General features: G+C 37.4%; 1 long non-coding RNA gene across 1 annotated transcript; it reads left to right on the top strand.

The window, feature by feature from the left end:
- Nucleotides 1–25,935, top strand: LOC150007986 (uncharacterized). The gene is made up of 3 exons (XR_016511663.1): nt 1–113; nt 25,506–25,746; nt 25,879–25,935. It is a non-coding gene; the product is annotated as an uncharacterized LOC150007986 (long non-coding RNA).

A 25,935-nucleotide genomic window follows, 5' to 3' on the forward strand; every position in this document is an offset into this window, starting at 1 on the left:
CAAGGGGACTGGAGTGGAGCAGGTGAGAGGCAGAGCCCAGTGGGAAGAGAGGAGGACAAGTGTTGTGTCTGTGAAGATGGAGAAATATATAGGAGGTAAAACCAACAAAGTTGGTGAGTGAATACCTTTGATTCTATTTGAAGTTTTAGCTTTGAAAATTCTGCTGTTTCCCTTCAGAGGAGAGAAAAGAATACTATCAAACAGACAACAGCTCAGTGTAACAAAAAATAGCAGTGCTATTCTACCACACACATAATGACATTTCAAATGCTTAGCATCTAGTTTCTTGAGCAGTTTTATTAGCACTATTTACTATGCCATTCTCAATGATAGCTATTGGATTAAAATCAATGAAAGTGCCTTAAGTGTATTGCCCTTCCCCACTAAGTGGTAAGCTCCTCATCTTCATACCTTAGCACCAAGCAATGCTCAGCATATATAGCTCAATAAATGTAAGTTTGGTGGAAATGAAGTGTAATTTGGGATATGATTAGACAAGCTTACCAAAACTACCTAGCATAAAAATGCATCTCCTGTGCTATATTTTATTTAGGGAACAAACAACAGCAGAAAATTGAACTAATTTTCAGAATGGGAAGATAAAGTAGGATAACCAATGAAAAGCAGCTGTAAGAAATGCTTAAGAGAGACATTAGCAGTAACTCCCAGATGCATCGGCTATGAGACAAAAAGAACAGGTAAATATGCACACAGGGAGAGCTGAGCAGATTGAATCTTGGAGTGAAGGTTGGCTCATGAAATGAGAATGATCCGTAAATAGGCAGAGTTCCCACCAATAAAATCAATCCACTTGGGCCCAGGTTCAAGGGGAAGCAAGTTACATATCACAGTGGTAACAGTTCTAGATTGGGAATTACATGGATGATATGTTAGTTCTTAGGTAAAATCACATCTGCAGTCTCTGTTTCAATACCCAGCATTATGCCTGTTGTTTAAGATGTGGAGATTTTAATTTCACTCTCAATTAAATCCTACCTCGTACAGTGGCTGATACATGATAGAGTCAGGAGAGGTCATCATTGAACATTAAAAGAATGTTTTGATGGATAGGTGGATGAATTTTTTAATTGGAAGTGCTTAGGTGTTCTTTTATTTTCTTTATTTCTATTCCTTCTTAAACATTCTTTCAGTGGAAAAGGAGAAGAAAGGTAAGAACAGAACACTGTATTATCTTTCTCAAGGGTCCAGCAGTCCTAATTCTTCCTTTTCATTTTTTCCCATATAACACACATGCACTTGTAATCATATGCATTTTTTCTTTTTAAAAATTTTTATAAACTTTGAATATACTCTGAACTTTAGTCTTCGTGCCTCTATTTTTTACCGATCTGGGATATTTAGTTGCTCTTGCCCTTAGCCATGGGAGCCTCCTTTAACATCCTGGATGTATGTTTTTATATCTAATTTTAGCAAGTCTCCCATTGCAGCCACATTTATTCTCCTTGTTGTACTTCTCTCTCTTCATTGTGATCATTCACATTTCTATTATCAAACAACATGACCCCTAGGTGTCCAATGGATCACATTTCCTTGCTGCAAGTTTTAGATGGTGCATTTCCTAGGGTACATATCTGACTATAATTCACGTTTTCATTCTTAGTTTTCTGCAATCCTGTCTCCTAAAGTTTCCACCATTGTTGTTTATCACTAGCAAACTATTTCTCCTCATTTAAAATTAGCTTCAGAGTTCAAGGATCCTCATTTCCTTCTCTATTTCTGGGATATGAAATTGTTAAAGTAAGCAGAGAATTTATCTTCTGTCCTGCTTTTCAGGAAGGTATCCCTTGCAGGAGATGTCGAATTCAATTTCCCCGTCACTGTGACCGCAACCTTCCTTGACATCCATTTTCTAGTTTGCAGCAGGAAACCATTGTCCATGTTCTCTATTTGACAGGAAGACGAGGCTATATTCTCTCAACACCCTATTTCTGACTCTGCTTTTGGCTCTGTTCCAAACCCTCTAACCTATGGATCCATCCTGAGGTCGTTAGATTTGCCAGAAGATGCACACATAAAATTCCGCACCTCCCCGAATCCCCTTTCATTAGAAACATCATGTTGCTCGTGTCAAATTTTTTATTTTCCCTGCCCAAGTCGTCTCATCTATTAGAAATAATGTACTTGCTCAGTTGACCTACCTAATTTAGGAAAGTTTATGGTTATAAAATTATTTTAAAGGAAATCTACAATTTCAGTGTCATCATTAACAGGATTATTCCCATAGAGGCTGCATGAGAGGTTGCACCAGTACCATAGTTAACTCAAAACAGAAATAATTCATGTACAGTTCGTTAAAACTATGGTTATGTGTCTTGATCTTTAACAGAAAATAACTAAAAGTCTTAAACAAATGTTTGGTGATCATAAGAAAATCTTGAAACCTAACAAAGGATCATTTAATTCCATTATGGTTAGTGAAGTGGAGAACAATAAATACCTAGCCAAGTTAAAATTGGCCCGTATAGTTTTTTTACCAAGCTAATGATTAGTATCTAAAGTCCAGGGCATTCCAAAGGATACTTACAAGAAAATTGCCATCTGAAGCCATGGATGATACTAAACTGGTAGAAACAAAAGCTAGAAGAGAAAAAAGATTTCAGATAAATATAAGGTTAAAGTATTCATAAAAGTCTGTTATCTCTTGACCTGGGGAAGGGAGTGGGGGGCATTTCTATTTCAATTGATGAATTTCACAGTAAAAGCAATTCATTAAATAGCCTTTCAATGCAGAACTCTACAAACCAACTGTTTAAAACTGAGTTTATAAAATAAACAAGAATTTCATCTGTACATTTGTCAGTATTCCTTCAAGTCTACAAGACATGAATATTATTTATATACTTATTATTGTATTATATATAAACATATACCTTTGAAAAGTAAACATATTTTTCTCTTCATGATAACACAATGTAAGATGTGGAACTATTGGATCCACTACTATTATTCTGATGATATTAACTAGACGATTTCAAAAACACCACTCATTCCTCTACCTCTGAAGTCTCAATTTTAATATGAAGATGAGCCCTTTTTGATGTTCTGCACTTTGTAGTGGATCGCCTGAAAAACAAGACACTCTGTGGTTTCAAGGAAAGCAGATGAAAACAAAAAGAAAAAATATCTCATATTTTCAGATGTTGACAAGCAAGAAACTTGTTAAATACCCTCAAGCCACTGAAACGCCCTCAAAACAGAAAACCTTTCAATTTCTTCCCAGTAACATCACAAATACAGTTCCACAGCCCGTGTCGTGGTTCCCAACTTTTGAAGAATAGCTACGCCCATTTTTAATGTCAAAGATGCCATAGTTATATTACATGACTATGAATAAAAAATTTATTTGTAAAATGCCAAAGAGAAAAACCATAAGTTAAACAAATGATAAATTTAATTATTTAATTAGTTTTACTTAATTTAATTTGTCTGTTTAAAAAATACACTAAAACCTAAATAAAAAATTAAATCACCAATTAGTGAAAATAGCTGCATATATATTTAATATATAGAAATCATAATATAAAGAGTTCTTTCACATCAATAAGAAAATAACAGGCAAATTAATAGACTAAGTAAGGGATAATCCCAAAAATAAAATACATATGGCTAATGTTTAACTTCATTAGTAATAAAATGAGAGCTATATAAAACATCATGATTCCATTTTCAGTCTTCAAGATTGACATACACGCAAAATTAAGTGATGGATGCCACATTTGGTGCAGGTGCATTGTAAAGAATAATTTCTTGTTGACATGTCAAATTATTATAGCTTTGCTAGAGAGCAATTTGTCAAGATGATGACGACAGTCACAATGGCTGTTCTTTGCTATGTGCCATCAACTATGCTAATCACTGCCATATCAGATATGCGAAGAGTTCTACAGTATACCCTTAATGAAAAAGTAGTGTGACACCACTGATTTGTTTATCATAAAAATATAGGTTTATATACATACAGCTCATACATCAATGCACTGGAAGAAAAAGTCTGAAGGTATTTACGGCAAAATGTGTACGGTAATTATCTACAAAAGTTGGAACAAAAACTGATTTATTTTTATTCCCCTATGTATTTATTGTTTTAAATAAGTATTTATTTATAAAATTAATATGTTTTGATAAAATGATATAAATATTTTGACTTTATAGCAATGTACTTTTAGTATAGTATTTCCTCACTTATCGTGGGTATTACGTTCCAGACCCCCCAGCGAAGTAGGAACCTTACATTTATTCTACACTTTTTAATCTACATAATTTTAACAACATACGTATACAGTCAGAGAAGGAAAACTCTGACTCCAAAAAACCTCCGCTGCCTTGCGGCATACCTCTTTAGGGGAAAGGCTAAGGGAGTAAACCCCGACAGAAAATCCGGAGCCGGAGTCCCTAAGGCGGTTTGATGTTGTGGTCAACACCGGCAACTCCTGCGGCGCACCTGAACCCAAGCTGTATCGACTCCGTCTTTCCCTTGGACCCTTCAGCTGCGAAGAGAGGGGGGGTCTGCTGCATGGGCAACAGCAGACCCTCCATATCACCCTGCCCAGGCTCTGTAGCTTCAGCTTCACTGGAGAGGACACTCCAGCGTCATCGCAAGATGTCGATTCAACACGGGAGGAGACAGATACCGTGTCACTCCCGAGTCGGACTGCACAGCCATTCTCGGCGGTGCAGATGGACTCTTGAGAAGCTACACCATTGTCTCTCGAGACGGACGGCTGCCGACGACGACGACGACGTATACAGTACCACAAAATCCCATGATATAGCAAAAATCCATGATAAATAATTAAAATATAATATTTTTAAAAATCCCACAATACAGTGAGGCCGCAATAAGTGAACTGCGATATAGAGAGGGACTACTATACATTGAATGAGCAAAAACAGTAAAAGTCAGTGTGAATTCAGCAGCACTTTTAGGTAAAGAAGCCTAGAGAACACATAGAAGTTAAGAGTAAAGCATTGGATTGGTCTGGGCTGGATTTAAATCCCAGCTTGGAAATTATTTTGTTATCTTGAGTAAGTATCTGATATTTTGGAGCCTCAGGACTCCTATCTAAAAAGTGGGGATAATAATAGTATTTCCTTCTTAGTGTCAGATGAGAATTAAGTGAGAAAATATCTTTAGAATGCTCATGGAAGGGCTTAACATGTAATAAGTGCTCACTAAATTATTTTATTTTTATAAAACATATTTATTCCTTAAGCAAGCATTTATTAGAGGTCAACTATCTATGCACTTTTAAATAAACTGCCACTATGTAACTTTTCCTGACTCTACCCAGATGGCTGATCAGCCTCTCCCCTGTAATAATATAATAGCTCAATTTACTACATTTTTAAAGGAGTTACTAAGTGCCCAGCCAATCAATGATTTTTATGTATCAGGCCATATGTTTGTTAGGAGCACATTACGAGTAATTACTATATTAATCCTATATCTTAGATGAGACAATTTAGGCAATTTAGAGCAGGAAGTTAGTAAATGAATATTTCCAAATTCAAACCTAGACTCTTGAGCCTATTCTCCTAGCCATCACAGTACCATCCTGGCTCCCTTGAAATCTCCCACAGAACATTGTCCATAACTAACTCCTCAATGTCTCCAGTATTGCACCATGATGCTGTGGACAGGTGTCCCTGGTTAGACAATGAGAATGTCAAAGGTAGAAGTCAAGACCTAGTCTTTGTGCCCCAGGGCCAAGCCCAGTGAAGGCCACATCTTAGGCAAGAGTTGTCCAAATGACTTTTTAAACTAATAGATTGCACCTTCAGACAACTGTATTAATAGTAAAACAAGCACAGAATTCACAGGAGGTAATGAAAGAGAAAGGTAAAAAAATTATCTTTAAGTCTGCCTGTACGCATTGGGATTTGTTGACAATATGCTGCTTTGGTCATCGATATTAGCCTTCATTGGATGTTGAAGAATATTCCTCTTGTGTATATTCTATCTCTTTACCTCCTTATCTCTTAAGTGTGTCCATTCTGTCTACACCCATTGCTACCATCCTAGTCCAATGCCCCAGCACCTCCCTCTTGGACCAACCACTCTGTGAACGTTCTATCTGATGCCCCAGCTTTCAGAGTGGTGTTTTTTTCAATGCACGTGACTATTCTTCTCTGTCTTTTAATCTCTACAATGGCCATTGAGTCTTGAGATAAAAAACAAAAACATTAAAATCCACAAGAAAGGCTTTGTCCTGCCTGGACTGTCTCCTCTCCAGACCCATCTTGGGTCATTTCCATGTTTCTGTCTATTTCCCTGATTCACTGGCTTTTAAAAAAATTCCTTAAACATGGTTCTACCCATCTTAGAGCCTCTGTGCATACTCTTCTTCAACAGCCCTCACCCAAGATAGCTTATATCCTCTAATCTTTCAGCCCTCACACCAAATATCATTTAGTCAAGAAAGTGCTTCTTGATCCTATCAGCAATCCCCTTTTATATGCACTATTAGCATCTTATTTTTTATTCATAAATGTTCTCACTATTGTATTGAGTTATTAATTTTGCAATTGCTTTTTTTAACATATGACTCCCCACTATAGTATGACTTACCTAAGGGCAGTCACTATGCCTTGTCTTTATTATTGTTGTATCCCCATTTTATACACAGAATAATTCAATAGATTCTTGTTGAGTAAATGAGTTCAAAATACAAATAATAAAAGCATTAACCTTTAGATAAGTTTGCATACAGAAAAACTATGAATTTTGTTTGTTCGTTTAGTGGAATATTGCTACCATTAATATCCCATTAGAAATCTTTTCCAGGAAACGGAAATGAAACTGTGTTTACCATAGACTGTCCTCAACGAGCAAATGGGTAGAAATAAGATGCAATTAGTGGTACAGGGCAAGGAGAAATAATGACCTAAGGATGGATGTGCCCTTGGGGAGGCTATCTATGAGTGTTTACTCATAGATACTTATTTCTTGTAGTTGGCATACATGAAATCTAAAATATCACCAAAATGATTCATAGATAATTGGGGTTGAAGAATTATCAAAACAATTTAAGCTCAATTCTCACTTCTCCTCTTCAGTACAAAGCATATAGCCATTATCCAGAAGAATTAGGAAGTGAAATGGTGATCATAGAGATTCATGTAAATACATTTACTTATTGTTTGGAAAATAAGAATCAGCTCAACTAACCATGTTATTAGGCACATGGTATCAACTAAATATGTAGTTCTAAGATTTTGACCAAAATATGTATAAAGCACACAATAAAAGCAATTTATGAAAAATAATAAAGCTAAAAAAAGGTGTTTTGAAAGTAATAATTTTTCCATAGTCCCAACCCTTTCTGAGAATATCAGTTTAAGCAAGGTGCCTATAAGTGGAAGACTTATAGGAAGAAATATTTATTTGATATGTCTTGATAAAAAAGAAATCTGTATAATTCCCAGAAAATAAAAATGTATGAAAGTCTAATGAAAGGATAACAAATAACTTTTGTAAATTAAAAGGTTTGTGGTTCTTTGTTTTCAACAAAAGAAGGATCTATTTTAAATATTTGTTAGTCATTAAAAGTAGTTGTGATAGATCACCATGTGGTATTTGGCATATATTTAGAAGAATTCAAAAAATGCTTCGTTCCCATCTATTTGTTTATGTGAAAAATAGTTTTAGGTACTTACATATATAAAAGTCAATAGTAGGAATAGAATTGGTTCTCAACTCCTCATTCTAGCAATAGATAATATTCACCCATGGGTATGTTCCAAAACTAGGGAAAAGCCTCAACTATCTTATTACACAATGCAATATTGAAAAACAATATATACCTCTGTATTAATCATTATTGTCAAAATGTGTAACATGTTCACATTGTTTGTTAAATTATATACCAATAATATTTGTAATGATAACTCACTCCAAATAAAATCTTTTATGGCTCAAAGAATCATGTAACCAAAAAAAAATTAAAATTTAAATATGCATTCATTCGCTGGAATATAAGATAGAATTATCAGTAAAATATTTTCAAGCATAAAGATATTATATAATTGGATAAAAACCCATGGGATAGTGAAATGGAAATATGAGTTCCTAGGGGAAAAAGAAACAGAGCAATGTAGAATTATAAACTCCAAAGATTACTTTTTTAAAAAAGTAATGGGACATATCAAAGTTCTGTGATGGTTTTATTGTATAGGTTATAATTAAAGAGAATTATAAACTTTTTTACTACAAAGATTTATAATATGTGAGAAATTACATCTTTTGAAACTATGTAAACATATGATAAAAACTCTAAATGACAATTTAATCTTCACCAAGGATCTGTTTTATTAATTTTAGGGAGAGGGGGAGGGGCATTGATAGAGACGTCGATGTGAGTGTGAAACATTGATTGGTTGCCTCCTTCATGCTCCTCAAGCAAGAATCAAACCCGCAACCTAGGTCTGCGCCTTTGACTGGGAATCAAATCCACAACCTTTTGGTGTGCAGGATAACACTCCAACCAGCTGAGCCACCCAGCCAGGGCTTCAGATGACAATTTAAAGTATAATTGTGTACACAGTATTTACAACTTATTTTATGGCTACACAACCAAAAAAAAAAAATTTAACACTGTTCTACACACATCTTTGTCAAACAGATTTCACTCTGCCACTTGTTAAATGTGGAAACTTACAAAAACCAATTTCTCTGAACAGCAGATGCCTCATCTGTTCAACAGAAATAATAATAACTGATTCCTAGGATTTTTTTGTTAAAATTAAAGTAACTATGATATGGGAAACATGTAGGGCACAGATCAAGCTCAGTGAGTGGTAGCAATTACCTTCAATGGAAACAATTACTTGGAAATAGCTTTGTTTTAGAAAACTATTCTTCCTAATGGAATTAGCACACAACTAAAGGATTTGAGCAAGTGTGATAACAAGTTTCATCAAATAAAATAGCTTCTGCACTTCAAAGTTGATTAAACTCCTTAACTATTCTCCCAGCAACATTTCTTGAGCCCTGTTTCCGAGTTTAAGGGAATAATAGCTTTCTCAGTGATATTTCAGTCATTTATGTTCCTTAAAGGACAATTTAACATACTGCACCATGAGACTTAGCCAAAACAAAGCGGTCATTAATTTTTTTAAAGTTGTGATATGAAATAAAATGTATTCTGATAAACTCTGTAACTGAAGAGTGGAAAACACATGTTATTATCAAATGATTTATAAAGTTAATTTAAAAATAAAAGATTTTCCCTAATATATACTGGTTGTTTAGGACTAAATGTTTATGTCCTCCACCAAAATTCATATGTTAAAATCTAATCCCCAATGTGATAGTATTTAGAGATTTAGAGGTTGGGCTTTGGGAGGGAATTAGGTCATGAGGGTGGAGCCCTCATCAATGGGATTAGTGCCCTTAGAAGAAGAGGTCAGAGAGCTCTCACAGTCTTTCTGTGAGGACACAATGAGAAGATCGCACACAGTCTGCAGCCCAGACGAAGGCTCTCTCCGGAACTGACTGGGCTGGCTCCATGATGCCCCGACATCCAGCCTTCAAGACCGTGAGCAATAAATTTCTGTTGTTGAGAAGGTGCCCAGTTTATAGTATTTTGTTACAGCATCCCAAACTGCCTAAGACACTGGTGAAGAACCATTTCCTTTTGTGGTAGGCACAAACAAAAGGCAAGCTTATTCTTGCAATGATTTTAGAAACTGTCTTGTCAGTTAAGTCAGAAATAGGGACTTTAGTCCTATATAAGTTGAAAATGAGAGAACAAACCAAGACCATCAATATGTGACAAATGCTCTATTGATAAAGAAAGCCTTTGCAAGTATAATTAGTTGTGTGGTACTTTTTTTGTTTTTGTTTTTGTTTTTTTTTTTTTGAGAACTAAAAAAAAGAATTCGTTAAAGGGAATTATAGGTTCAGCCGATCCAAAATTAACTAACTGCCTTGATTAGTCCACAATAAACACTCTAATCTTTCGGATGATGTGGGAAAAGAAGCATGATGGCTAACGTTTTCATGGTTTTTTAAAGAAGACAATTTCTTGTGACTTAGAGATAATTTTTCCAATTGAAATAAACCATGGGCTAGGTTTATTCTCTTTTTTACAGAGCCTTAAGTGAAAAAGGACATAACTCTGAACTAAAAATTTTAAAACCCACAGATTAATTCATAACATGTTTATCCTTTAACATTGCAATGCTAGCATTTGACAAGACATTCTTAGAGCAATACGTGGATTTATAGAAAGCAAGTCCACAAACACAGTCAAATAATGTGAGTTATTCTTAATCCAGAAAGCAGAGCTGAAGAGGAAACAGAAACTGCCGGTCATTCTTGAGGCAGAAGTCTCAGTCATCAAAAAGTGTGTAATGCATGTGGCAATGAAGGGCACACTTAACTAACAATGAGAGTCTGGAGAATCGTCTGTAAGCAAGCGTGTCCTGTAAAATGACAGTCCAGCGAGCGATGCCATGGGAAGCAGGAGAGGAAACTCATCCTGACTCATCTAGATACACAAAGGCAGTGGAATAATCCATTCGTTTTGCCAGTTGACAGGAGATTTCTCTTGTCAGGGTAGAGCAGGAGAGATGAAATAAAACGCAAGGTGACCTGCTGGTGAGCTCAGGCGCAGGAATGTACTGGGGGGGGGGGGGGCGGCGTGGCGGGGGAAGGGGGGGGCGGGTCTGGGGTTGTTACTTTTTCCAGGACTTTTATGAAAAGAAAATAATGGGTTAATCCAAATTATTTCAAAAATTTGTATTTTAAATTTAAGCTCTATTGTCACCGTGATTCCAGTTCATTTATTACATGCTTTAAAATATTCTTGGTCTTTCTTTTTAATTTATTTTCTCTTTCTTACTGTTAATTTTCCACTCATTTTGCTGCATTGCCTTTCCGCTGTCTCTTTACTTTGAGGATGAGCTGACAGAGGGCTGTGAGGGCCACAGCTTTTTAAAAAATTTATCGGGTGACATTAGTTAATAAAATCATACAGGACTCAGGTGTACAGTTCTATAATATATCATCTGTGTATTGTATTGTATTACGTGTTCATCAGCCCAAGTCAGGTCCTCTTCAATCACCATTTATCTGCCCCTTTACTTTCTTCTACCTCCTTCTCCTCATAATAACCATACTCTTGTCTGTATCTATGAGTTTGTGAGGTTTTTTTGTTTAATCCTTCAACTCTTTTACTGAGTACCCCAACCCCCTCCCCGCTGACAGCCGTCAGTCTATTCTCTGTAACTATGGGTCTATTTCGATTTTGTTTGTTAGTTTGTTTTGTTCATTAGATTCCCCATACAAGTGAAATTATATGATACTTGTCTTTCTTTGACTGGCTTATCTCACCTAGCATAATGCTCTCTGGGTCCATCCCACAGCTTTTTTTTTAAAAAAGAAGGAAAGTAGGATGGTTAGAATTATTTGCAACACCACCAAATACTGTGCTACATCATCCGAGGAGATTGGCAGGCTTCATCCTTGCTCTTTTTTCATGCATTCCCACATAAGCTGTCAGTCCTGACAATCAAGGCTTAGACATAAAAATGCACAAATCTACGAGGGAAAAAAAAAAAACCTTCTTTCAGCCAGCGTCAATCTCTGCTCCAAAAGGACGATTTTGCCATAGTAACAAATAGGTGGCAAACTACAGGAGACCTCCAACAACCTGCCTCTTTTTCTTGGAAGACGCTGCACCAAGCACAAATGGTTGTTGTTGGCCATGCATCTCAGGGGGGCATGAAGCACCCTGGCAACTATGGGGTGGAGGGGTCGCTGGCCCTCCTGCTGACACCCAGAACCTGAAACTTCAAAGATTTTGGTCTGCACCCACAGCATGCCCTTGGTCTTGGGCAAGCAGGGCCCTGCTGATCTGCTCTGAGGCCATAGCTGTGTGCCACCCATGTGTGCTCTGTGCTCATTGTTCCCAGTTGAGGCATTTCTCCTTGACCAAAGCATGGAGTCGACCAGATGCTTCAAGAGCATCGACCCTCATTTCTATGGGATTAATTCCGTTCTCATGATTGTTGTACTTTCATGACGCCAGTCCCCGGATTGTTCCCACCAGCCCTCCAGATTCAGGCTAACACTGACTTTTAGGTATTTGAATTATTTATATAAGCAGGGGCCCCACAAAACATACTTGCGCATAGCCCAAATACAACCGAACACACGCACACACCCTAGCTGCAGCCTTTGTGCACCAGTGCAGATAAAACCTGCCTCCTCTCCTTGGCCAGTGACAGAGACCCAAGGAATGTCCAGGAAGGAGCCAGTCACTCTAAGGTGCCAACTAGCTTCATGATTAGGTCCCACGTAAGGGTTTTGTTATCAGAACCCAGGGAGCCTCCTCTGGTTAGTACGAGCCCCAAGGCATTACATTATGTAGTGAAAGGATCACCAGGCCGATGATGAGGTCACAAGGAGCATTGGTAGCCCCTAGTCAAAGTATCAATCGTTAGATCTCCTTGCATACCAACTCCTAAGTTCTCTTCACTCCAGCCTGTGGGGAGAGAGCAGACACCATGCGCTAAACTGGGCCAGACAAGAATAGCAACTCAGTTAGCCCTTACCTTTTGCAAACTCTAAGTTCGTCCACATGAATAATGATTATATTGTCTCTCAGTAGAAGATGGTATATTTTTCTGCTGTGAGGTCTGGACTGTTGTGCACACGGCTATGAGGCAGCCAGTCACTTAGTGCAGCTGTGATAAACAACCTTCCACTGAAGGCTCTTTGCATCGATGTGAATAGGGCTACCCCATGTGGAAGTGACCTCTGCCTCAGGGCCACTGCTGGCGGGAAGGAAGCCAGAAGGAAACTCATATAAAAGCAGACCCCTGCTTGGACCCGTTGCCCTGGAGCTGAAACTAAAATTCCTCTTTTGTCTGATTAGCTCTTTCATTGGGAAATATTACTTTAATGGGGCCTATGATATGCAACGGTAGTGCCCAAGGCCTATTCAGACAGGAGAGAGAGAGAGACCATAAGGAACTAAACTGCTGTGCCTAGTAATGGGAGAGGCTGTCTTTACGGAGAATAGGGTGCCTGCTCTTGGAGGCTCTTATAATGGCATTGGGCAGAATGATTGCACTCTGCTTTCCATCCTCACATCAACTCTGTAAAGTAATACTACCTGTAGTTTTACAAATAAGGAAGCTAACATCCAGAGCAGATGGAGTCACTACTTTACAGAGCTTGAAAGTTATAAGGTCGGAATCTGAATTTAGACTTTCAGTCTCCAAGCTCAGGCCTGTCAGAGAGTAGCACAGCTGTCTCTTACAATAACCTTTGCCTTTTTGACTTCTCCTTAGCAGAATGCAGAATTTTTCTGGAAACAGTAAATCCTATTACATTCTTACAGAAGGAATGAGTCCAATAATTCTTGCAGACGTTCCAGGCCAGGCATACTAATAAGTGTCTATTAAACTTACACATTGACCTTGCCTCTACTTTAAGCCAACTGAGAGTGGGTTAACTATTTACCAAATTTGGACACTTTAGAGGGGTCTAATGTGACCCTCAGTAATTTATAGCTTGTGCACAAAGGGCAACACGTGGGACCACAGATTAGCTGCCAGTGGATATTTTAATGGGTCTGATTGTCAAGGCATATAGCTCCTGGAAAGAGACATGGGAGAGCCAAAGGCACTTTGTTTTGGAATTAAGCATTATTGCCAAGGCTCCATTCAGAAATAATGTGGGGCTGACTTCCTGGTCAGAATCCTAAATGGGCAGGCTATTGACTCTGAGGCTTCTATCCATCTCAGCCTGCCAACAACTCTGGTACCAGTACCTGAATTTTGCATCTGCTGACAATTTGGGGTTGATGTCTCCAAAATTTGTAAAGCAAGAGTGAGAGATGTAGCCAAGACATGTCTACTTATTCTTTAGGAGGCACTATTAAATAAAGCCATTCTTAAATAGACCAAAATTGAGACATTTGTTGACACAATCCACGTGAACTATTGCCTTCAGGAATACATTAGTTCTCTCTGGAATCAAAATATGTAAGCAAAGAGCCACCTAGTGGACAAGGTATTAAGTACACTATTTAGCTTGAGACCTAAGACAACATAATTCTAACTCCCTAATTTAATGCTCTTTTTATTTCAATAGAGCTTTTTTATTAAACAACAAGAATTATATACCCAGAAATATAAGTTTTACAAAAGAATTGTTTTGTGTTTATTTCTAAAGGAAGTTTGTTTCTCTTGTATTTGTTTTTCAATTAGACTATATTACTGCATAAGGTTCTGAGAATACAAAAGTTGGAGCAGATTGTAAATGGCCAGTCACTTCAGTTCACCTTTCCCAGAACACATGTGCTTATTTTTTTTTTTGTTACCATCCCTTTATAGACTTTATGTGTGAGATTTTCCATTTGTCTTTGGTTGGTTTTATTCTTGCTTTTAATTAAGTGAAACCAATGAGTTTTTTTTTTTCCCAGCCAGCTTCCTGTGGTCTGCCCAGCTTCCTGTGGCCAACCTACTCTCTTCATTTCATAATCATTTTTTCACTTACATCTCACCTACACGGAACACGGTTTAACTATCTTATATGCACTTGCCCCCCTCCCACTGTCCTAGATAACTTCATCTAACCTTAAAACTAAAAGTCTGTCATCAAGATAACAAATCATCTTTTTATTCTTTACTCAATATTACTGAACTTTGATCATGTTAAAATTTTATATTAGAAGTTGTTTTTTAAGTAAATAGATGTTTATGTGTAATTATATGAGCCCAGGGACTCAAACTTACAGAAATTTAGATGTGAAAGAGGAAATTGTTCTAGGGGAAGCCAGGTGACATTTACAAAACCCAGTGATTCTGAGGTTACCATGTGGTAAAAGCCAAGCCATGAGGATAGTCCTAAAAGAATGAAGTGTCAGGGGAGAAGGAGAAGCTGAGGAGCACCAAGGCTCCAGACATGTGGATAGAATAGAGATCTTGGAACTAAATCCTCCTGTTTCATAGCTTCATCTGAAACCATGGGGATCAGAAATAAACTGCCAAGCCAAGCCTTTCCCAAATTCCACTCATAAACAAAACAAAGGGGTCCTTACTCCTCTATTTTCAGAAAGTAAGATGGTCCTTACTTTCTTTATCATGTATTTGATGGTGAAATGTTGAACCTTTTTCTTTGATATTAGGGATAAACCAAAGATGCTCATTACATTCAACAATATTGCATCATAAATGCTCATAAAAAGTAGCAGTAAGTATTATAATGATTAAAAATACTCAAACCTTTCAGATGATATGACTTACATGTGAAAAATAATCTATACACGAGGTATTAAAACTAAAAACTGGACATCAAAGAGTTGCTAGATACGAGACCAATAGGTGAAAAATTAATAACATTTCTACATATCAGCAACAAATAGCATGAAAATGAAAATTTTAAGAAGATACAGGTAGAGCAACATCATTAAATTCCAAACACATTAGAGTGAATCCAGCAAAAGGTGCCCAATATTTTCATGAGGATATCTATAAAACATTATTGAAAGAAATGAAAGAAGACCTAAATAAATGGTGAAGATGACTTTGGTGCTTTTTCTTTGCTGTTAATTTTATTATCCTGTGGTCATAGGATACTACCTACCTTTCCTTCTAGAATGTTCAGGATTTTTTGCTTTTCATATTCAATCTACGATATACTTACAATTGATTTTTGATTATGTTTTTAAATAATAAAAATCAAGTTTTAGTTTTTAAATTAATAACCAATTGTCTCAGTAAATGTTTTTGAAAATGTTGTGTTTTCCCCATTGGCTCTCACCATAAAGGGAAACTTTGGTAAGTTAGAACACAATAAAATTAAGAGTTTCTATTCACCACACTGACTGTTGAGGTTCAGTAGATTAGGTGTCACCCTGCAAACCAAAAGTTTGCTGCTTAGATTACCAGTAAGGGCACATGCCTGGGTTGCAGGCCAGATTCTTGGCTGGAGGCATGTGAATGACAGTTAATCCATGTTTCTCTTGCACATTGATGTTTCTCTCCCTATCTCCCTTCCTTCCTCTCTCTCTCAAAATAAATAAATAAAATCTTAAAAAAGAATTTCTATTCACCAAACGACAAGATTAGGGAATGTAAAAGCAAGAAAATGAATGAGAAAAAATATGTGCAGTACATATAACTTATATAAAATTTATACCGGAATGTATAAAAAACTACTATAAATCAATAAAAAACAGGCAGGAAATCCAAGAGAAAAATGAGAAAAGACTTAATATTGACTTCACGAAGGAGAATATCAATTAGCCAACATACATACGAAAAGGTGCTTACTCGGGGAAATGCAAGGCAAATTGCAAAAAACAAAAAAAAAAACAAAAAACTTCCATTAAAAACCCACCCAAATCCTGAAACTTAGAAGACTGACAATTCCAAGTGCCAGCCCTTGTAGAGCTAATGGTGAATGCATAAATTAGGCCAACCGTTCCGGAAAACGGGCAATATCTATGAAAGCTGTAGTGACCAGTTTAATATCCAAAAATGTAAAATACGTGGTAAATATATATATATATATATATATATATATATATATATATATATATGTAATGAGAGAAAAGGATGTGATAGACTGATAACAAAAAATAAATCCAGACAATATAACCTCCAGAAGCATGTAAATATATTACCTCAAAATATCTCAAGCGGCCACAACACACAAAACTGGAAAGAGATATTGACAGCAGAAAACCAAAGAACCCAATTAAAAATTGGGCAGAACAGTTAAATAGACACTTCTCCAAGGAAAACATTCAGATGGTCAATGAACAACAAAAGCTGCTAATCATCAGAGAGATGCAAATCAAAACCACAGTGAGATACCACCTCACACTGGTCAGAATGCTATCATCAATAAATCACCAAACAACAAACGCTGGTGATGAATTAGAGCAAAGTAAATCCTCATGCATTGTTGGTGGGAATGCAGACTGGTGCAACTGCTATAGAAAATAGTGTGGAGTTTCCTCGAAAACATTAAAAATGGCATTGCTGTAAGACCCAGCATTTCCATTTCTAGGAACATATCCAAAGAAACTGGAACACTGATCAAAACAATATACGTTCCCCTATGTTCATTGCAGCATTATTTACAATTGCCAAGATCCGGAAGCAGCCCCAGTGCCCCTCAGTAGATGAGTGGAGAGAAAAGCTGTGATACTTTACACAATGGAATACTACTCTGTCATTAAAAAAGAAGAAGAAGAAGGAAATCTTAGCTTTTGCAACAGCATGAGTGGACCTAGAGGGTATTGTGCTCAGTGAAATAAACCAGAGAAAGACAAATACCGTATGATTTTACTTATATGTGGAATCTAATAAACAACACAAAATAGAAACAGAGCCGTAGACACAGAGAACAGACTGACAGGTGTCAGAGGGGAAGAGGAGTTGGGGCGCTGCGTGAAAAAGATGAAGGGATCAAGCAGTACAAATTTGTAGCTGCCGAATAGCCACAGAGATGCGAAGTGCAGCATGGGAAATAGTCAATAACGCTGAGATAACTGCGTATGGGACCAGGTGGGGGCTTGGCGCACCAGGGGGCCTCTCTGTAGCGTGTTTGGTTTTCTGGCCACTTTGCTGTACATCTGAAAGTGCTGTGGGATGGAACTGAATGTAAACTGATTGAAAAATAAAGAAGAAACTCAAATGGGAAATATTTATAATTTATGATCATTAAAGACAGTACATGAAAAAATTTAGGGGACAGGACTATAGCAATTCTTAGAGGGAAATTTATACCTTAAATATATTTATCAAAAAATAAGAAGTAGTGAAAACACATAAACTAAGGGCTCATCCTGGGAAACTTATAAAGTAGCAAAATAGCAAACCCGGGAAGGAATAGTAAAAATAAAGGCAGAACAAGAAAATAGAAAAATATGAAGATTAATGAAACCCAAAGCTACTACTTTGAACAAAAATTAACAAAACAGAGCTCTAGCAGGACTAATTAAAGGGGGAAAATAGATACAAATAAAAACTTCCAATATACATCTCTTAACCTGCCAACTATTCAGCCTGAAATTAACTTCAAGAATTTTGTTTGCATGCACAAAAATAGTTAAGAAGCAATCTAATATGGAGACTGTCTGATAATCCACATTGCAACCTGCTGTCCTGAATGAAATAAAATATTCTTTCCCAAGTCTAACTTATTTTTTCATATATTGGTCAGTGTGAGTGAAAATCTCATTGAATTAGAAACAAATTATTTGGGAAAGGAGAGAAAATTATTTTCCTCATAATGTTTTCAGGCAAAATTGCCAAACCCTTAAAGTCTATTATAACATATAAGGACAATTCTATAAACTCAAAATTCAAAATTAAACAAATTGGAAAATAACTGTCAGGTTTCAAAATCTGCTGCTTTCTTCCACCTGCTAATCTTATCCCTTTTTAATATGGACCCACATTTCTCAAGCTCACTAGAAGGATCTTTTATTGAACATTTAAAATTTTTTGTGTGACCAGCTCCCTTTCTTTAAGAAATTTTTTCTACCCCTCCTTATCGCACTGTCAAATATATGACCCTACTGCCCCCAAACAGGAGCAAGCCTATGGCTTAGGTTGGCTAATCATTCATTCATTCATCAAATCTGTATTGGCTGAAGATACAACATTGAACACAATAGATAAAACCTCTCTCCCTCATGGGGTTTACATTTCATGCGAGTAGACAAGGAGATAAATAAAATAAATAGCGTTTTATGGTGGAGGTGAACAAAGAAAAGTAAGATAGGGAAGAATACTACAGAGGGTTATAATTTTAAATGGGTGGGTAGGAAGGGTCTCCATAAATAGCTGACATTTGACTGAAAGAGCCTGGGGATATATCTAAGGTTAGAGAACAACCAATGCAAAGGCCCCGACTTAGAACTGGGAATGTGTCTGGCATGTGTAAGGCCTAGCAAGGAGGCCAGCATGGAGGAGGATGGGTGAGCAGTGGGAGGAGAGTGGTAGGAGATGAGGTCAGAGGGGTTTGGGGAGGCCAGATCATGTACATCATGGGTGGTCTTTTCAATTATTGCTGTCAACGTTAGCTTTCCTTGAAGTGAAACAGACAAACATTGTAGGGTTTGATCTGACAAATTCACGTTAAGAGTTCTGGCTCCAGGATTGCGAGGAAATTCAAGGAGCAAGACATAAACCAAGACCCCAAGTAAGAGGCTCCTGCAGTAATCCAGAGAAGGCATGAGAGTGTCTTAAACCAGAGTGATGACAGTGGGCGTGGTGAGAAGGAAATGAACCAATGTGCTTGTTACCTTTGCCACAATGGCTGATTTAGAAAAGAGTATATGGACCAAGTGAGGCTAATCAGACCGTTCTGTTGGAAGTGCTGAAAAAGAGACTTGTCTTTTTTTCTAGGATTTTGGCCATGAGTGCAATGCACACCTGGGATTCGCAGTGGCTGCCTCGGCTACCTGCTAGAGAGAAGAGAATGAAACGTAACAGTGGGAAGCACAGCACAGAGAGAAAGGGATTTCCCCATCCCACCAAAGGCTGAACCAGACAGGCTTAAAAAGATGTATACTTTAATAGGTCTTGTGAAATGTCAGAATTTCAAATGAATACAGAGACTTCTAAAAGCTCACAACAGGATGGAAAGGTGTTATCTGCAAAGAAACAAGAAAGACGTCAGATTTCTCATATGCAACATAGGATATGAAAGGATATTGGACCAATGCCTTCAAAGTTCTGAGTGAAAATTTATTTGTATGTAGAATTCTCTGTCCTGTCAGACAGACACTCATGAGGGCAAAATAAATATTTTTTCAGAGGTGTTTATTTCTCATGTCTCATATATGAAACTATTGCTTGATAAAATAATTCAATAAACTGAAAGAGAAATTTAAGGAGAAAAACATGAGGTACATGAAGGAAAAAAAACATGAAATTAAGATTCAAGGAAGACTGTGCACAAAATAGTGGGAAAAGAAGTACAAAATAAATGAATGACAATCTATTAAAACTGTTCTAAATATGGTTTTGTATTTCTAATTCAATATCCCATGAATTTATTTTACAGTCAACTTTACTGTGTTTGAAGTTACATTTATTTTCAAGAGATGGTCTTATTGCAAAGAAAAAGAAATAATAAAATATTATTAATAATACAAATACAGTCTATGGATACATAGACATATAATGGCTCTTTTTTCAATAGACATTTTTTTCTATTGTTGATTATATCTATATCGTCAATAATCCTTGTTTTATTTATTTCTACCTAAAGTTAGAAAGTAAAAAACATGAAATTGATTTTAAAATATTAAAATAACTAACCTTCATAGAAAAACATAAGGGATTATAAATGTGACTGATTTAGGAAGGAACGCTATTTTATAGAGATGCCTACCCACTGCAAGAATTTCCAGTGAAGTTCATCAAAGAAGAAATGACCAATGTCCTCTATATCTAGTTTTCCTCTCTTACCCCGAAGAAGACCTCTGGCCCCATATGGTTAGGAGAGGCCATGGGACCAGTGCTAACCTGCGGGCTCTGCGTGGAGATAAGACGTGACACTTCCCGTTTAGAGAAGAGTACGAATGCTCTGCTCTCTCTCTTCCCGTCATGGCAAACCCTGAAGCCACCACCGACTGCCATGACGGTGCCAGGGCGGTGGAGCTTCAGTCAGCCGGCACCCCTGAGTGACTAAGTAGAGTAGAGATGCCTTCTCTCTCTTCTCAGCCAACACTGAGTGTATAGTATGAATAAGAAATTAAAGTTTATTGTGTTAAGCCGCTGCGATTTCAGGGCTAATTTGCTTTCACGGCACAGCAAACCTAGACTGACAAGCATTTCTTGTGCTTCACCAAACCATTAACAAAAGTCTTTTCTAAATTTTTAAAGTTATGTTTAATATTTTTTTTCTGTGTCAGCTGACATATACACAAGTTAGTCTCTTTTCTGAACACTTTAGTTGGAAGGTAGTTTTATTAGGGAAGGCCCTGTTATTTCTGTGGAGTATACGAAACTAAGGAAAAGTGAAATGTCTGTCAAGAAGAAACCATCTGCTCCCAGAGTAAGTTTATCCCTCCCTGTGCCTCCCACTGGTTTTCTATAAACAGTAGATGAAAAAAACTTTCTGGAAAAGGATCACATTGATTTGTGAAAGTAACCTCAAAAGATGGTGTGATTTTTCAGCTAATACTATTGGTTTTGGAGTTGGATTCTGTTCCTTAGAAAGCTATTTTCATATTTTTAAACAAAATTTTTTAAAGCACAGAAATTAAAAACCAGGAAAAATAATAGCAGAAATATGAACCTGCCTTCTCAATAATCTGAAAAGCTTGCAAATTTTGTTTCAAAGAATAACCTCTATATAGTTATTTCTTCAGCCAGCCAGTTCTCTGTTTGTAATCCAATTGTCCTCATTCCTGTTCACAATGGTATAATTTGTGCAAAAAAATTACAAGCCTCCAAGAAGAAAACATATGTGGTCATTCACTCCTTTACTGCCAGAACACAGGATTTTAACATAGAGCTTATTTTTAAAATAAGCCAGGAAACCTTGGAGTTCAAATGGTTTTTCCGTTAGAGGTATGAGAATTGGCATCACGTGTTTCTGTTCTGGAAAAAGTCCACTGACACTCTGAATCACCTGGTAACTTAAATTAACATTAAGGAGGTCTTAGAACATAACTCTCATAGGCACAGCAAGAAGAAAAGGACAAATATTTTTTTCAAAATGTATTTACATAAAACTTCACAACAGTCACTGCCCAGTATGTCAAAATAATTAAGCAAGCCATCTATACTTAAGAATTCTGTGAACACTGTCGATGAGAATGTAAAAAGTACAGCCACTGTGGAAAACAGGATGCTGGTTCTACAAAAATAGAACTACCATACGATCCATCGATTCCACTCCTGGGTGTCATGCAGTCGTACTGAAAGCAGTGTCTCAGATATTCGTACATTCATATTGATAGCAGCATTCTTCACAAGAGCTACAATGGGGAAGCAACCCAAGTGTCCATCCGTGGGTAAACAGGTAACATGCGGTACATACACACACACGGGAGAACATTATTCAGCTTTAAAGAGGAAGGGAATTCTGCAGTGTGCTACCACATGGGTGAGCCTTGTTATGCTAAGTCAAACACACCAGTCACAAAAAGACAAATACTATATGATTCCACTTATATGAAACACTTAGAATAGTCAAAATCATAAAGACAGAAGGATAATGATGTTTTCAGGGGCCGAGGGAAGGGGCTAATGAAGAGTTAATACAATTTCAGTTCTCAAGGATGAGTTATGGAAATGGATAGGGGTGTGGTCGTGCATCAACATGAATGCGTTTAATACCACTGGACCATACACTGTAAAAGGTTCAGATTGTAAATTTTATGGTATGTGTACTTTACCACAACTTTTTAAAGTGAAAATAAAAAAATAAAAAATAAAAAACAGAATTCTGTGCAGAACTCAAAATCATCACGAGGTCATGAATTTAGAGGCACATGAATGAGAACTAAACATATACTGTTTGCTCCCACAGCATTTCCTTGGACCAAGAACTATGCTTATATCAGAATGACTCTATGAGCAACAGCCCTTTACTATGAATAGTTCAGTCACATAGTAAAAATGAAAAATATTTATATGCTTTTGCCTCAAGTTGGAGGACATTTATTGTCCTACTAGCTGGTTGCTGGCCCTGGCTGGTTTGGCTCAGTGGATTGAGCGTCGGCCTGCGAGCTAAGTGTCGCTGCTGGTTCGATCTTCCAGTCAGGGTACATCAGAGAAGGAAAACTCTGACTCCAAAAAACCTCCGCTGCCTTGCGGCATACCTCTTCAGGGGAAAGGCTAAGGGAGTAAACCCCGACAGAAAATCCGGAGCCGGAGTCCCTAAGGCGGTTTGACGTTGTAGTCAACACCGGCAACTCCTGCGGCGCACCTGAAGCCAAGCTGTATTGTCCGTCTTTCCCTTGGACCCTTCAGCTGCGAAGAGAGGGGGGGTCTGCTGCATGGGCAACAGCAGACCCTCCATATCACCCTGCCCAGGCTCTGTAGCTTCGGCTTCACTGGAGAGGACACTCCAGCGTCATCGCAAGATGTCGATTCAACACGGGAGGAGACAGATACCGTGTCACTCCCGAGTAGGACTGCACAGCCATTCTCGGCGGTGCAGATAGACTCTTAAGAAGCTACACCATCGTCTCTCGAGACGGACGGCTGCCGACGACTAGCTGGTTGAAGACTTTCTCTTAAGGAAACATCTAGCATGGCTAAAAAAAAAAGGACCAGTATAAGCCCTTTGTTGTAAAATCTGGAACCCAGCGTGCGGGAGACACTGAGAGGAAGGCGGGAGGAGGAGCTTGGAAACAGGAGGAAAGCAATGTGATAGAAGGGCCACTGCACTGCTGGTACACGTAGCGAGCAGTGAAGAGTCAAGCTTTGCCCTCGTGATGTCTTCAGGTGGAACCCAGGCAGCAAATACCTAAGGATACCTGAAGAAAGACGTTGTTAGGAATTTGTACAAAGCATTTCCAGATGTGCTTTATTTTTAAAGGCCATGCATTTTGCAGATTAGTGCCAAATGCATAAAGTCTCCAAGATGCATAGGTGCTTCAGCTGATGACAGTAGTGTTTATGCATCGCCATCATAATTAACATTCATTGGGTGCCTAACTGCATACTGAGTGTTCTTCTAGGGGTTATATTCCTATTAATTAATTAGATCCTCACACAAGCTGTATGAGCTACCATTATTATCTCCATTTAACAAGTGAGCAAACTGAGGCACATGAGGGTTAAGTCATGTGACCGAAGTCACTCAGCTAGTCAGTATGAGACACAAAATTCACACCCAGGCCACCTGAGTTCAGACCCTGCCCTCTTCACCATTATGTTATATCCCTGCTTTTGTTCAAGGATACTGCTAAACAAGGCTCTAGTCCTATAATTTGGTCATGGGTGACATAGTTGGTTATTATCTTTCATAAGAAATATTAAGCTTTATATTACAAGAGACCATAGAGTTGATCTAACCCAGGCTTTCAACCAGTTCAGCGTTTCCTGATAACACACCTTTTTCTGATGACAAGCCAGTCTTTTCTAGATACCTTTCATGATGGGGAGGCCCCTACCCTGAGGATCAGAAAAATGTTTTACTAGAAATAATACCTGACAGCTTTTGAAGATGGTAAAATCTACCCATTTTTGTCAACATCTTAGGGTAACCAGTTTTATAAACCATCAGTGAAAAGTATAAGTATGAAAAGGATCACTCAAAATTGCTCCGTGGAACATCAGCTGTTATGGCGAATAACGAATTCTTTACTAGAGTAGGCAGCATAGGAATCCTATTCACTGCCTTATACAATCTGTGTCATCAATAAATGTTTATCTTAGTACACACATATGGAAACAATGCGAGTGTATATATTGAAGAGACCCGAACAGCTAAGATGAGCATCATAACTATTGTTTTTTACAATGAGTTAGACAACCGGGATGGATTTTAACAACTACCCGAAGGGCAATAGTCACCAGGAAGAATGATGGTGACTATTTGAAACAGTAATAATGTTTCAAAGACAATTGAAAGAAAACTAAAAGTGATAAGGAGTATATACTAGGGAAAATGGTGATTATTATTACTGTTGTTTGGTTCGTAGAGAAAAAGAGCACAAGTTATGTACTAATATTTTCAGAAAGTCTACCAGAATGTCAGTTATATCCATAGTCACAAAAGGATGTGCCCTTCATACATAGCTGTGGAAAGAATGCTTCCCTTGCATTCCCCAGCAACTTTAGGATTGTATTGCATCTTAAAAGGCGGCTAAACAAAACAAGAAATGTATTTCCAAGTCAGGAGCTAAAACATACAATTCTTATCAAATCCTTTTACAAACAGAAAATCAAAGAAATAATGAAAAAAATTACACACATTCAAAGAACTCCCAGATCATTAGTTTCGAACATTAAAAGCAGGAACATCTTAAGATTATTTTATTTTTATACTATAATATTAAATGTAAATATTTTATTTAATTATCAGTAAGTTTAGATCAGTAAATGCCTTATGTCTACAGTATTCAATTTACTATTGGGCATCTAAACACATAGATTCTTCATGATACTTTGATAATTACGGTATATTCATCATCACTGAGGGGGGTCAAAAAAAGATATTCCATAAATAAGTGGCTTTGCTAAACAACTCTCCTACTGAAGAGTAATGACCACCACAAATCCATTTTCAGAGGAAATCCAGACGATCAAATAGGACTTGTTATTTATCAATACTATTATCTTCTGTCTCCATTAATCCTAACCTAGTGATAAATATACCTAGGCTATTATAATTCGGGTTACAAGTTAGAATATTAGAATAACAAAGTAGAGTACAGGCCCTTCACATCATAAATATCACTAGCAAATTAATTTTGAAGTATTTTTAATTACCTACCAAAAAGCTACAGGCTTCTTCGTTCCAGCTATGTTGCCTCTGATCTGTACAGGAAAAAGACAAGAAAGGCGGTCATGAGATTTCTACTGGGACTCAATGCCTGGGAGGCAGTCACACTCCTACCAACCCCAAAAGAGGCAACACAATAGAACCTCGGTCATCATAATAGCTACCCAGCGTGCCTCCTGCAGAATGAGACAGAACGTTCTAGCTCATAGAAAAGAAGACCTGGGTAGTGAACCAGCAAGAAACTATTCAAGTGAGATCCCCCAGAATTAAATGTTTTCTAAAAAGTAAGTGGAAATAATGTTGTAATCCTTTTGAACACTCCTCAAGATACATTTTTAGCTGGCTTTTAATACAGGCATACCTTGCATTATTGGGCTTCACTATATTGCACCTCACAGATTTCTTTTTTTTTACAGATTGAATGTTTGTGGAAACCCTGAGCAGATCAAGTTTACTGGTGCCATTTTTCCAAC

Source organism: Furipterus horrens, unplaced genomic scaffold (genome assembly GCF_987537825.1).
Source record: "Furipterus horrens unplaced genomic scaffold, mFurHor1.1.pri manual_scaffold_6, whole genome shotgun sequence".
Classification (NCBI taxonomy): Eukaryota; Metazoa; Chordata; class Mammalia; order Chiroptera; family Furipteridae; genus Furipterus; species Furipterus horrens.